The sequence below is a fragment of the Mandrillus leucophaeus genome, unplaced genomic scaffold, assembly GCF_000951045.1.
Source record: "Mandrillus leucophaeus isolate KB7577 unplaced genomic scaffold, Mleu.le_1.0 Scaffold125, whole genome shotgun sequence".
NCBI classification, from domain to species: Eukaryota; Metazoa; Chordata; class Mammalia; order Primates; family Cercopithecidae; genus Mandrillus; species Mandrillus leucophaeus.
In genome coordinates this window covers 1266069-1280508 of record NW_012100876.1, presented here as the reverse complement: position 1 = coordinate 1280508, position 14440 = coordinate 1266069, and the positions used below count along the sequence as shown (strand labels likewise).

At 42.3% G+C, this 14440-nt stretch overlaps 1 protein-coding gene across 3 annotated transcripts in view; it reads left to right on the top strand.

The window, feature by feature from the left end:
* The first annotated feature begins 8625 nt into the window (after positions 1-8625).
* Positions 8626-14440, top strand: part of RSPRY1 (ring finger and SPRY domain containing 1) — a 64914-nt gene continuing 59099 nt past the window's right edge. Inside the window, exon 1 of one of the 3 annotated variants that reach the window (XM_011971856.1) lies at positions 8626-9398. The gene's annotated coding sequence lies outside the window, so the exon portion shown is untranslated. The remainder of the gene's footprint in view (positions 9399-14440) is intronic. The other 2 variants (XM_011971857.1, XM_011971855.1) reach the window with 2 other exon arrangements.

Sequence of the window (14440 nt, the reverse complement as noted above, 5' to 3'; positions counted from 1 at the left end):
GTGCTGCAGGGGCAAAAAGGGGACAAGAAATGTATTTCTCATCAGCTCTCAGTGGGTTGGTCTCCCGAAAGCAAAGTCACACTGTCAAAACTAATGCACACTTATAAAAGTCTGCTCTTTAAAACTAATTTCTTAATTCAGGTTGGGCATGGTGGCTCATGCCTATAATCCCAGCACTTTGGGAGGCCAAGGCAGGAGGACCAGCCTGGACAATAAAGCGAGACCCCCCCCATCTCTACAAAAAAATTTTCAAAACTAGCCAGGCATGGTGGTGTGTGCCTGTAGTCCCAGCTACTCAGAGGCTGAGGTGGGAGGATCATTTACTCCAGGAGGCTGAGGCTGCAGTGAGTCATGATTGCACCACTGCGCTCTAGCCTGGGCAACAGAGTGAGACCCTGTCTCAACAAATAAATTAATTAATAATAAAACTAATATCATAATTCTGGCATTCCCTTGATCCCCAAATAAAGAAAGTAAGCCAAGTTAGATGGCCACAATAGTAATAAATTTCTGTAAGTTTAAAAGGAGTAGACTAAAATATAGACTGCTTTATACATCTTTTTTCAAATTAGCATTTTCTTCTGTAGGTCCTCATTCTCTGCATGGCTTTGCTCAGGCTGTTCCCTCTGCCAGGAATACCCTTGCTTTCTTTTCACCCCATGCAAACTGCTGCTCCACCCACCCAGAATCTCACTGAAGACCATCTCCTTTATGAAAAGACCTCCTAGAGTAGTTACTATGTATTTCCTTCCTTTGTGTTCCTGCTATGATCATTCATAACTCGACTACGGCCCTTATTCATTGTGTTTTATTATCTATGACTGTTCCAACAGCTCTTCGTCTCCACAGTGCTTATTATTATTAGCACAGTATCTGGTATATATTAGGTATTCAAATACTTACTAAATAAACCAACCATGAGGAGCTGAAGAATCTGAGCAGGGAGGAATGAACTCACATGAACATTCCTAGGTACTGTCAAGTGCAAGCTATAGAGATTGGTAGCCATCAAGCAAGTATTTGCTGAAGTGTCAGTATCATAGGAATTCTATTCAAACACCATACAATTTATGCAGTGAGAAACAAAGGACCAAAACTTAAATCATTTTACTATATCATATAATTGATATCATCTTTCAAAAATAACTGCTACTTTCCTTTAATTTCAACTGATTAAAAATGGTCACTTAACCTGCAAAAGCAGTACTTGATGCAGACAGCGTATTTCTTTGAAGAGTCCAATGGCTGTTTATTCTGCAAGAAAGAGGTGATAAATACCTGTAACTTACTGACCTGCTGGAAGTAGACAGAGAAGCTAGAAAACTAGATTGTAGTGACTTCTAATTCCTATTGTCTAGGTAAATTTTCACAAGTCTCTTCTTTTCCCCTTTTGTTTGCTAGAGTAATTAAAAACAAAACAAAAGACAAACAGCCCAGGGATATCGGGGATATGGGCTCTAACTGTGAAGATCCCTGTAGGAATGCAGAGGACTTACATTAGGAATGCTTATTTTGTCCTTACTGTGTTCCACTTTAGAAAGAGTAAACAAATGCTGTCAGCTTTCCTTTACTCACATGTTTTTTCAAAGTGACTCAAGTTGAATTATCAAACTAAACATTACATTATTTTTTAAAGGATTTATTCAAGTTCTTCAAATAGGGAATTCATAGAAAACTAAAATCATTTCAAAATTCACTTTGTCCACCAAACTTAGAGTTCAAACTGGCACAAATAAAGAACGTGGTTTTCAAATCTGCCTCACAGTCAAGAAAACAAAGTTCTTATATTTCAAGCCAAAGTAACTGTTAAACACTGAACTACTGGGTTTACATTGGAGACCGTGGTATTTAATTTCCAGGGTGGTGGGACAAAATGGGCTCAGTTCTTACACAGCACACTACACATTTTAAAATACAAAACTTACATTGCTGCTCCCCAAATAATTGCTATTCCTAACTTGAAAAATGACTCCATTAAGTTAGTGCCATGACACAGGTAATGAGATCTAGTTTCCTATGGAATTGAATTATGTGATGGCAAACTACTTAAGTGTTTACATCATTGGCCACCATATCCTTCTAATTCTAAAATTAGACAGACTGTACATGTAAAAACACACCAGAATCAGGTTTCTGTGTTCTGTTGTTTTAAGGCTTCACTCTGAGTAGCAAAAGCAATAGGTCAATTCATTTCCTTCTGTCAGTAAATACAGATTATTGCTTTCCAACATTTTTTACTCTGATGTTCAAGTCACATTGTACTTCAAAATGCAGGACAGCAACTAAGAGGAATTTGCCATCTGGCTAACTCAACTATATTCCAAATAAAGACTGCTTTCTGGACAGAAGGCACTTCTACCAAGATACAATAATTTAGATTTTTAAAAATTTAGCTGACTTTTCCTATATCATAAAATTTATTTAGAGGATGGTAACTGCTAACAGAGAGCCTGCTGTTAGTATTTATTACTAGGCAAAGTAAAGTCAATCTTCTAACACTGAAGCTTATTTAACATACTCCAGTAGCAAAGGAGACTAAAAGAATCTAAAAACTAAACCACAGAAAAAGCAATTTAATCCATATTTTAAATGTTTATTATAAGGGGCAATTTACAATAACCTTTCAGGCATCTATGAAACACATACAATAAAAAATTCGGCTTTGCAATAATCTCTCAGGCATCTATAGAACACATATAATAAGAAATTCGGCCAGGCGCAGTGGCTCACACCTGTAATCCTAGCACTTTGGGAGGCCGAGGCAGGTTGATCACTTGAGTTCAGGAGTTCAAGACCAGTCTGGCCAACATGGTGAAACCCCATCTCTACTAAAAATACAAAATTAGCCAGGTGTGGTGACATGCACCTGTAATCCCAGCTACCTGGGAGGCTGAGGCAGGAGAATCACTTGAACCCAGGAGGCGAAGGTTGCAGTGAGCTGAGATTTCACGCCAATGTACTCCAGCCTGGGCAATAGAGTGAGGCTCCGTCTCAGAAAAAGAAAAAAAACAAAAAGAAATTAAGGCCTGGTGCGGTAGCTCACACCTGCAATCTGAGCACTTTGGGAGGCCAAGGCAGGACTGTTTGAGTCCAGGAGTTCAAGACGTGCCTGGGTAACATGGCGAGACCCCATCTCTATTAAAAATAAACAAACAAACAAACAGACTGGGCACAGTGGCTCATGCCTGTAGTCCCAAAGCTGTGGGAGGCCAAGGTGGGAGCATCACTTGAGGCCAGGAGTTTAGGACCAGCCTGGGCAACACAGTGAGACTCTGTCTCTATAAAAAAAATTTAAAAATTAGCCAGGTGTGATGGTGCACTACTTAGGAGGCTGAAGTGGGAAGATGGCTTCAGCCGAGGAGTTCCAGGCTACAGTGAGCTATGAGGGCCACTGCACTCCAGACTGGACAACAGCACAAGACCCTGCCTGGGGAAAAAAAAAAAAAAAAGTTAAAAAAATTATTGATTTATCTTTCCATAGCGCAAGAGCAGAGACTCAAATGCGCGTTTATCTTGAATTCATCTATATGCACTAGAAGACAACTAATTTAAATGTCAGTTCCCTTAGCTGATCCTCATTCACATGCGCCTCTCCGAATATGAACACTTCCCTCACTATGCATGATTGTATTCATTGCATTTTTTACATATTGTGACTCTTAAATACAAACCAACAACTTCATCTGGGGCTCACAGGAAGAAAAACAGCAGTTTTTTCCAAAGCCAAAATAAAACTTGCCTGAGGATCTAGAGAAAAAAAACCCAAACCAAAGTGTTTTTCCTATTCTCTCACTCAACAATCAACACAGTATAATTCTGTGAGGGATATGTCCCCACACACCAAGCAATCCACCAATTCTGCAGCAGACACCAACCGGCTGGGTGTCCTCTAATTCAGTTCAACTCTGACACTACCTACCTGGATGAAGACTGCATCAGATCCCACAGGCTGAGGGCTGAGTCCCACAAGACTAGCCTCCATTTATAGATACCAGGTTGTTTTCCCTGTGGTTCGGACCAACTGGCTATTAATCGGGGTTCCCATGACCTGCTCCTTAGGTTCTGTGAATTTGCTAGACTAGTTCACAGAACTCAGAGGAACTTAGAGGAACACTTTACTTACATATACCGGTTTATTATAAAAGAATATTACAAAGGATACAGATGAAGCGATGCATAGGGCGAGGCATGTGGGAAAGGCACAGAGCTTCCATGCACTCTCTGGGGCACCATCATCCAGGAACCTCCCACGTCCACCTATTCAGAAGCTCCCCAAACCCAGTCTTTTGGGGTTTTATGGAAGCTTCATTACTTAGACATGATTAATTAAACAGTGACCACTGGTGATCAACACAATCATCAGCTCCTCTGCCCTCTCCTTTCCCCAGAGGTTGGACACTGGGGAGGGGCTGAAAGTCCTAACTCTCTAATCTTCCCTGGGTCTTTCAAGTGACCAGCCCCCATCCTAAAGCTACTTAGGGGCTGCCAGCCACCAGTCAGCTCCTTAGCATATAAAAAGACACCAATCATTTTGGAGATTCCAAGGATTATAGGAGTTGTATGCCACAGGAGACAGGGACGAAGGCCAAATGTGTATTTTATAATATCACACTGGCCATGTCAGAATTGTGCAACACTGGTACTACAATTAACATGCTGCTTCCCTGAAATTTCAAGGGTAGCTTTGCTTGTAAGCTATTTTGTCATCTAGGCTCGCTTCAGAACCTAACCCACACCTCAAGTCATATTCCATCCTCCCTCCCCCCATCCTACGTAACTCCACTTCAAGACCAAATTAAAAACAAAATAAAACAAATAATCGCAGTCCCAGTTACTCAGGAGGCTGAGACTGGAGGACTGCTTGAGCCTAGGAGTTCAAAGCCAGCCTGGGCAACATAACGAGATACCCATTTCCCTTTAAAAAAAAAAAAAAAAAATGAGGGGAGGGGGGGCTTTGCATTACAATAACCAGACAAGGCCAGATAATTTTTTTTTTTTTTTTTTTTTTGGCGCAGTGGCTCATGCCTGTAACCCTAGCATTTCGGGAGGCTGAGGCAGATGGATCACCTGAGGTCAGGAGTTCCAGACCAACCTGACCAACATGGCGAAACCCTGTCTCTACTAAAACTACAAAAATTAGCTGGGCGTGGTAGCACATGCCTGTAATCCCAGAATTGCTTGAACCCGGGAGGCGGAGGTTGTAGTGAGCCGAGATCGCACCACTGCACTCCAGCCTGCGTGATGCGAGCAAGACTCCATCTCAAAAGAAAAAAAATTTTTTGAAGCAAATATTTACAGAGAACCTATTACGTGCAAGATACAATGCTATGTACTAAACAGGCAACTGAGGAACTTACACTCATTCAGTAAAAGAAGTAAGGTTGGTACACAGCAATTTAAGGAAAAGTAAAACTAGGTTACAGGCCATTAAGAGGCACTAAAGAGTAAAGAAAGGAAGACTAGGATAAGCATTGGGAAAGCTTAATTTTCACAGTGGCTGTGACGACGCACAGTGAAAGTGGTGGAAATTTTAGGTATATGAAGAATAACCATCTTTAACTTAAGGATGCTAGAAATCACACAAATTTCACATTCCAAAAATCAGAATACAGGGGGATTTTCATTTCTTGAAATAGTGGGCTAGGTATTTGAGATCAATTATCCACCTCTGCACTAAATATGCCTGAAATTTGTTAAAAACAATTTTTTTTTTTTTGAGATAGGGTCTTGTTCTGTCAAGGAGGAGTGCAGTGGCACGATCTCGGCTCATTGCAACCTCCACCTCCCAGGTTCAAGCGATTCTCCTGCCTCAGCCTCCTGAGTAACTGGGATTGCAGGCGCCCGCCACCATGCCTGGCTAATTTTTGTGTTTTTTAGTAGAGACAGGGTTTCACCATGTTGGCCAGGCTGGTCTCAAACTCCTGACTTCAAGTGATCTGCCCACCTCGGCCTCCCAGAGTGCTGGAATCACAAGTGTGAGCCACCGCGCCCGGCCAAAAATATTAATTCTTAAATAGAAAAGCTAACAAGATAGTAAAGAATTTGGACACAATCTAGAAGGTGAAAACCAGAAATTAAGCCCAATATTCAAAATAGATTTCATCCTGAGGATTTCTCTGACCTAAAAGCTAAAGTTTCAGTGCCTTTATGAGACAACAGAAACAAGTTCAAGCCAGGAGCCCATCCAGGAAGTGGAGTCTGACAACTACCTCCCTCTCCATCTTAATTTGGTATCCAAAAGAACTACAGCTTCAAAGTAAAGATGAACTGGGAAGTAAAATAGCAGGAATAATGGACAACAGAAACAGACTCTCCCAAAGGGAATTCAGACAGTGGAATTAAACATAGAGATTACAAAAACAACTATACTTTCCATGTTTAAAGAAATAAAATTAAGCCTCAAAATTAATAATAAGAAATAAGAAACTGTAAAACAGTGTCACAAACCAAACAGAACTTCAGAAACTAAAAAATGCAATATATGATTTAAGATTTCAGTGGCCGAGTTTAATAACAATGGAAATAACTTGAGAATAAAGAAATTATCCAGAATGTACTATGAAAGAACAGAGTAAAAGATATAGAGAAAAGAATGAAAAGGTTTAGTTAAATCAACAAAAAAGAGAGACAATGGGAAGAAGCAGTATATGCATATAAAATGGCTGAGAATTTTTACGGAACTAATGAAAGACACTAATCCACAGATTCAAGAAGTCTAATAAATACCAAACAAACTGAACAAAAACAAACCCATAGTTCCATACAGCATGGTGGAAATACAGAAAACCAAAGACAAATCTTTTTTTAAACTTGTCCATACTTCATTTTAGACAAAACAATCAACATTCTATAGTGAAGAATGAAACATAATATTTAAGAATGAAGACAAAGTATGTTCAAAAGGTTACTAATAGTGAACACGTTGAAAATGCTTAATTTAGCTGCCGTGAAGGCATAATTACACTATGACCCTGTACTTACATTGCACTTGTTACTTGATTTACCACATACGTGGTTTTCAATAGCTAAAACAGCAGCTTGACTCTAACCAAGCATCACGATTCTTGGAAGATTAAAGTGAAGACTGATAATCAACTAAATGGTTTTGACAAAATTATCCCTTTCTTATATTATGAAGCACTCCCCCACAGAGTAAGGACATGAAGACTTCAGTTGAGAAAGATAATCGGGCAGCCTATACTTTCAGACCCTTACAAATTGTTCGCAGGTTATCTAACTAAAGACTGTAAAAGCTGCTGTCGGCTCAATATTTTGTATCAAAAAGGAGTCTACCCACTGATTCCCTTCAAAGATTTCAGAAGGGTGCCTTCTATTTTATGGTGTCCCTGTGGACACATGAATATACCAAATAATTGAAGAACCGACAAATCTTATCTCACAAGTGTTAGGCAAGAGGTCATCGGGAATTCCGACCACCAGGCTCGCATGTGGCTTCTTGGGTCCCACTCCTGAACTAACTAGACTACCTGAGGGTGCGGGGGTCTGAGAGTCTGCATTTTAAATGGGCCGCAGGAGATGTTGTTTTCCACTAACATTTAAGAAGCACGACTACGAACAAACAGGTCTCCCCTTTTCCTCTGTGTGGACTATCACAAGGACCACCAACTCTCAAGCATGACGCTTCAACTCTCCGTCTTTGTTCCTTAAGTTTTCTGCAAAACGGGCCAGCTGGCTTGTTTTCCGTAATAGAAAATGCGCTTGGCACAGCAACTAGTACATGGCACACAATAAATGTGCTTCCCATCCTGCACTTCCATTCTGGGATGCAACCATTTCCAACCAGACGCCGCACATCGGAGTAACCTGGGCCTGTTCCAAGACCTCTGGAACGCAGCCTGCTACTCACTTGAAGCCTGGGTGGCCCTATTTAGCAGAAAAGTGGGGAAAACCCACTAAACGCCCGGCAGTGTTGGGCCCGCCTGAAAGGGTCTTCCCCCGCCACCCAGATGCCTTCCCGCGGGCACCCTCAGCTACCCTCAGGCTGGGCCTGCAAGCCCCAGGCTTCGGCTACTCCGGGCAAGGGGCGGGTGGGCGGACTGAGAACAGGCCTGGCCCTATCCCTAACAGCAGCTACAGCTCCCCTTCTCTTCGGTAAAGAAGCTGGAACCCAGGTGTCGCCGCCAGGCCAGTACCGAGGCCGCACTCACCTACCGGCGCGCGGGAGGCGAGACGCCCTCACCTCGGCGGCGCCTACCCCAAACCGCCACCGCAGAGCCGCTCGCTCTTAAAAAAGAAAAACAAAAATGAGAGGAAGAAAGAAAGAAACAGGAAGGAACGAATGAAAGAAGAAAAAAAAAAAAAAGAAAATAGCCTTTGCTTTTGTATTCCTTTTGACCCTTCAGGGCTTCCTGTTCCTCACCGCCACAATAGAGTCCCGCCCCACTTCCGGCGACGTAACCCAATCCGCGGAGCTCTTCCTCCCCGGGGTCCCGATGGAAATCCGGTACCCTGAAAACTAGCCGGAGAGACTTGATTGGGCTGTTCACGTCTCAGGATGAGGATTGGCCAGTTTACGCTTGGGGGGCGGGCCGGTTCCTCTGATCACGTGACACGATTTTTGAAAGGTGATTGGCTGTCAAGGAGAGGGATTGCCACCGAGGAAGGGGTGTTTCCTAGGGGACTGAGGGAGGGCCGGGGCGGTACGAAGCGGGGGAGGGCCGTGCGCGTAATGGCAGCGCCGTGGCCTCGCGTCCATCTTTACCGTTCTCTCGGACCTGTCACAAAGGAGTCGCGCCGCCGCCCCCTCGCTCCGGTGGGCCCGGGAGCTAGAGAAAGTCAGTGCTGCAGCCCGACCGCGCTGCTCTGAGAAGCCCCTGGGCACGCGGAGCGGGAGGGAGTGTGAGGGTTGGAGGCGACTGTGAGGGAAGGAAACAGCCTCTCGAGCCTGGGGCGGGCGGACCGGACTGGAGCCGGGGCAGGCTCTGGGAAAGGGCCCGGGAGAGAGGTGGCGTTGCTCAGAAGCCGAGAAACAGCCGAGAGGTTTTCCACCGAGGCCCGCGCTTGAGGAATCCGAAGAGGTTCCTAGAAGAGGGTGTTCCCTCTTTCGGAGGTCCTCACCAGAAGAGGTTCTTGGGGGTCGCCCTTCTGAGGAGGCTGAGGCTAACAGGGCCCAGGTGAGAGGCAGCTATCTATCTCCTGGGGTGGCTCCTGGTACTGAGGGGGTCCTATCTACTCAGGGGTGCCCGGGATAGAAAGGGTAGATGAGGGGACGCTTTGGGAGGGTTCCTTTTGTGGAGTTTGCGGTCTAGGTGGCACGGGTGGGAGGCGGACCTCCCCTGGGAGATTTAGAAACGCCTTGGGATAGAAAGAATGGGGCTGGGAGGTAGGAGCCAGAACTAGCGGATTCTCGTACTACGGAGGCCGGAGCTGAAAATTGGGTAAGGACCTTGGGGAGAGGGGGTTTTTGGGCGGTGATGAGAAGAGGACACCTCCATCCATAAGAAAGCCAGAGTGGGGAATAGTGAAAGGGAAACGGGAGTTCATCGACCAGGTGTCCTAGACACAGGATCCAACTGCTTCCGGGCTTAGTGCCCGAGTAGGGTGGGGAGAGTCCATCCCACCAACACCCCCTGCGTGAGTCCAAATTAGGCATTTGTCTCTGCCTGCTGCCTCACTTTCCCCGTCTTTGGGGAGGGAAACCGACCGAGACCGAGACGGTCAGCTGAGACTTCGAGGTCCTGTCTTGTACCGTTCTCTCAGTGAGGTTGCTCCCCTTGGAGTGTTGCACTTTGAACTTTGAAGGGTTAGAAGTGTCTATTATTGACTGAGTAGACTCCCGCAGTTTTCCAGGCCCTTCACCTACCATCTGTTTGTGCTTAGTGGAGTGACTTAACCTCCTTAAGTCTCTTCTATAAAATAACCAGCGCAGTGTGTGAAAGTAGAAACTACAAGCTGCGTGAACGTAAGTTACTGTGATTCTACCACCAAACGGGTTGCTGTTGAGGAATAAAAGTGAAGGGACTTTATAAATTGTAAAGCAGTATGTAGAGGTAAGGGGTGAGATTAATACAGTAGTTGTCTGCCACCTGCGGAGTCCTGGGAGCCATATTGTACTGCAAGCTTCAAGGTTCACAACTTAGGTCATATTATGATCTAAACCCATGGTTTCCAACCCTGCTTAGATGAGGATGGTGGGATTTCCAGCTTTTGCTCTCAGAATTTTTACTTACTTTGAACTTCTTATGGTGCTGGCAGTAGTTACCACTGTAATATCTTTTCCTTCAGGGTTTTTTTCCCCCTGACAGCTGAAATTTTCCTCTAAGTAATTTGATCTCAACATTATAAACCTCTTCCCCCTTTTGCATATATATATATAGAGAGAGAGAGGCATGGCTTTTGGATGTCTACAGCTAGTGAATATCATGCTTTCTCCCTCAGTTGTGATTTGTAAAGACTGCCTTTTTTCCTCCACGAATACTGTGCGTTGTTGTGGTAGCCCCAGACTGTAGATTATGAGGCACGTTGGAAGTTGCTTTTAAATTTCTCTTGCACAGTAGTTCTCTTTATTTTTCCCCTTATGTAGGGTTTGCATTTCCTGGGATGGTATCTTGCTTTGTAGATCCCTCTATGAGATTATAAGAGACTTGTGTCCCTGTGTGACATTTTACTAGTGTTTGGTTCGTGGTACTTGTTAAAGATGGTTTTTCAAATATTGGGCAATTTATGTGGGATTTAGTTGTGTTTTTTTTTGTTTTGTTTTTTGTTTTTTTGTTTTTTGAGATTGAGTTTCACTCTTGTTGCCCAGGCTGGAGTGCAATGGTGTGATCTCGGCTCACCGCAACCTCCGCCTCCAGGGTTCAAGCAATTCTCCTGCCTCAGCCTCCCAAGTAACTGGAATTATGGGCAAGCACCACTGTGCCCGGCTAATTTTTGTATTTTTAGTAGAGAGGGAGTTTCACGGTGTTGGTCAGGCTTGTCTTGAACTCCTGAGCTCAAAGTGAGCTGCCCATCTTGGCCTCCCAAAGTGCTGGGATTTAGAGGCATGAGCCACCGTGCCCAGCCCTCAATGATTATTTTTAAGTTATTGATTATAGGAGGTATTCTAGCATACTCTATGTGGGCTTCTGCTTTTTTCAGCAAAATAACTTTTCATTTAGCAAGTATCGAAGGGAAATAAAAACAGCATTTTGTATAATAGTGTGTTAATCTATAGTGAATCAGGTAAAAATAGCAAATCTGAGTTATGTAGCTCTATGGGGCCTGGAGGCAAAAAAAAAAAAAAGTATATTTTAGCAAGAGTTTAACAAACAATTGTTCTGTATTTCTTTTTTTCTGTTTTTTCTTTTTATTTTTTTTTTGAGACAGGGTCTCATACTGTCTCTCAGGCTGGAGTGCAGTGGTGCAATCGTGGCTCACAGCAGCCTCTACCTCCCAGGCTCAGGTGATCCTGCCACCCCAGCCTCCCAAGTAGCTGGGACTACAGGTGTGAGCCACCACACCTGACGAATTTTTGCACTTTTTTTAGACACGGTTACACCATGTTGCCCAGGCTGGTCTCAAACTCCTGGGCTCAAGCCATCCACCTACCTTGGTATGCCAAGGTGTTAGGATTACAGGTATGAGCCACCATGCCTAGCCTCATGAGCTTAATTTAGTCTATCGAGAATTGTATATACTTTCCTTAACGATGAAGTAATTTGTTATAATGAAGTGGGAAATCGCTTTGCGTCTTTTTAAATCCAGCTTTCTTTCACACTCTTTATAGTTTGGAGAAAATGTTAGGAATTCTTGAGGATAGTAATCACTGTTACACTACTTAAGATTAGAAGTTATGGCTAGGCATGGTGGCTCACATCTATAATCCCAACACTTTGGGAGGCCAAGGTGGGAGGATCACTTGAGCCCAGGAGTTCAAGACCAGCCTGGGCAACATGGCAAAACCCCATCTCTACAAAAAAAATACAAAAATTAACCCAGCGTGTTAGCACATACAGATAGTCCCAGCTACTTGGGAGGCTGAGGTGGCAGGATCTCTTGAGCCTGCGAGGTTGAAGCTGCACTGAGCCACTACACTCCACCCTGGGTGACAGAGCAACACCCTGTCTCAAATAAATAAATAGGAAATGTTCTGTATTTTTGAGTAGGATACTTGTAAAGTAGGGTGTGATAGTCTCAGGATTGCAAAATAAGTGGAAAGTCAATAGTCACCACAAATGGGAAACACAGGGGAACAAGCAATCAATTTCAAAAGAATTATTTGGGGATAATAAACTATGGATATAGCTTCTCTTCAAGCTTTTGGCATTTTCAAGGCAGTTATCATTGAATTTGGGTAGTTTTTTTCCCCTGGTATTCAAATTAGAAAATTGAAAAACAGAATAATCACGAAGTAGTAAATGCCATAACTTGGGCCACAACCTTTTGGAGGGGACTTTTACAACTTTTAGAAGTGCGAAGGAGTGAATATTTCCCTTTGATTTATCATTCAGTAAGTCAGCTTTTGAAATCCTTTTCTTGCCAACCTTTGTAAGTAGAAAAAACATACAAATGTGTCCATTCCAAAAGGGAGTGGTTACTGGTTAAGTATGTAAAAGCAGTAACTTTAGATAAATGTGTGGTATATACAAGGTTAAATCAGGAAAAGTTATGTTATAAATAGTGGTGGCCTCTTAGAGAACATTCCACTTTGTTTCTAAGCTTTTGGAAACTGAGAATACATTTGAAATAGTAAGGAATTTATATACTCCTTAAATTTGTTAAGGAATGAACTCTGCACATAGCTTGAAAGTATAGTTTCCAGGCGTAATTTCATGGGTCCTATATACCTCAAATAGAAGGTTTGAAGTACCTTACTCAGCAAGTATGTTACCTCATAGTTTAATGTTCAGTGTTAGTTTTTTCTTACCCCTTTACCTCCTGAAGAATTGTTTTCACTCCTGTGTTCCCTTAATGCAGTGATTCTGAAGATGTGGTTCCTGCCCAATCCCTCCACATGGGAAATATAGCTCCTTTTTTTTTTCTTTTTTAGGTTCTTATTGCTTCATAGTTGTTCATACTTAGGTATGCCTAAGGGCTACTTATTAATAACCTATCAAGTAAATTACTAAAGATTACTAAAACTTGGTATTCATAACCTAAAACTAGAACAATATTGGAGTTTACTGTGGTCTCTTAATACTTTTTTCACCCAGGAAGTCTGTCCTGGGAAACCTGGTACCAGTGCAAGCTTCTCACATGTCATATGCAGAATGGGTATTCCTGCAGTATTCAGGAAGCCTGCTTAGTTTGGGGTGCATCATCTGTATTGTCTCAAAATTATCTTGGTTTTCATCATGATTCCTCTTTTTTTAATTAGACTTTTTATTTAGCTTCATCTTTATCAATTTAATTTATAGGTTTTTGGTTAACTTTTCACTCTGTGGGCGAGGATATTTATACCAACAATATTTTGGCTTATAATGTAAGATATAAATATGTTACAATGCAAAGATAGATTCTCTATTCCCCTTTTGCTATTGCTGATTTGTATAGTCACCTAAAAACTTGCTCACACAGAGATACTTCAGTGTTACCAAAGTTCCCTTTTCCACTGGAAAACTGATGGAACGAGAGGCCTCCTTCTAGTAGATGCTTTATCTATAGGCTTTGGGTAGGGAGCTAAGTTTGTCCCTAACCCCAGCTCCCTTTGTCAGGAGCATGAAGGACCTTTTTCCATCTTTCCTCACTGCCCGCCATATAAGCATTGGATATGTGTGGTGTCTCAGTTTTTCCAAATGGGAAATATTTTGGAGAGACTTTATGTTTTTACAGATTTTAGAATACACCTAAGATATTTATTGAATATGTATTAGAGTCTAATAAGTATCCAAATGAGTTTGCAGTATGAGTGTTTTAGACATCATTTAAAGTAGACATCATTAAGGAAAATGTTGATATTCATACTGCTTACATATTTTATTTGCTTTTCTTAACAGCAAAGAGTTTTCTATAATAGAAAACTCCTTTTCCTTCAGATTTGTGTATATTTGAATAACATATGATCTCCTATTATTTGGCCTTCTTGAGGGAAAACCACAAGCACTATGGAATATTACATTTGTTTTTCTCCCCTGTACTGCAGCTGTCATAAGCACTCACGTCAATTCTTCCTTAGTATTTTTTGGAGGTCTAAGGCAAATTTTTCAATCCTTAAGACTTCGGGCAGGGATTATTTACTTCCTCTTTTTTGCTATTATTTGCTTCCGGAAATTCCTTACTCTATCTTAGGCCTAAATTTTATTTTTTAATAAATTCTTTGAATGCTGAAGGGATTTGTCTTTTTCTCCTTTGTACTGTTTTAGGTCAGAACTAAATTCTGTAATTCTTTCTGACCACAGATGCACTCCTTCTAGGTTAAAAAAGCTCTCAACATTTTAGATGAAGGTTTTTTCCAGATACTTTTTTTTTTTTTTTTTAAGATCTCTGTCTCCTAGGCTGAAGT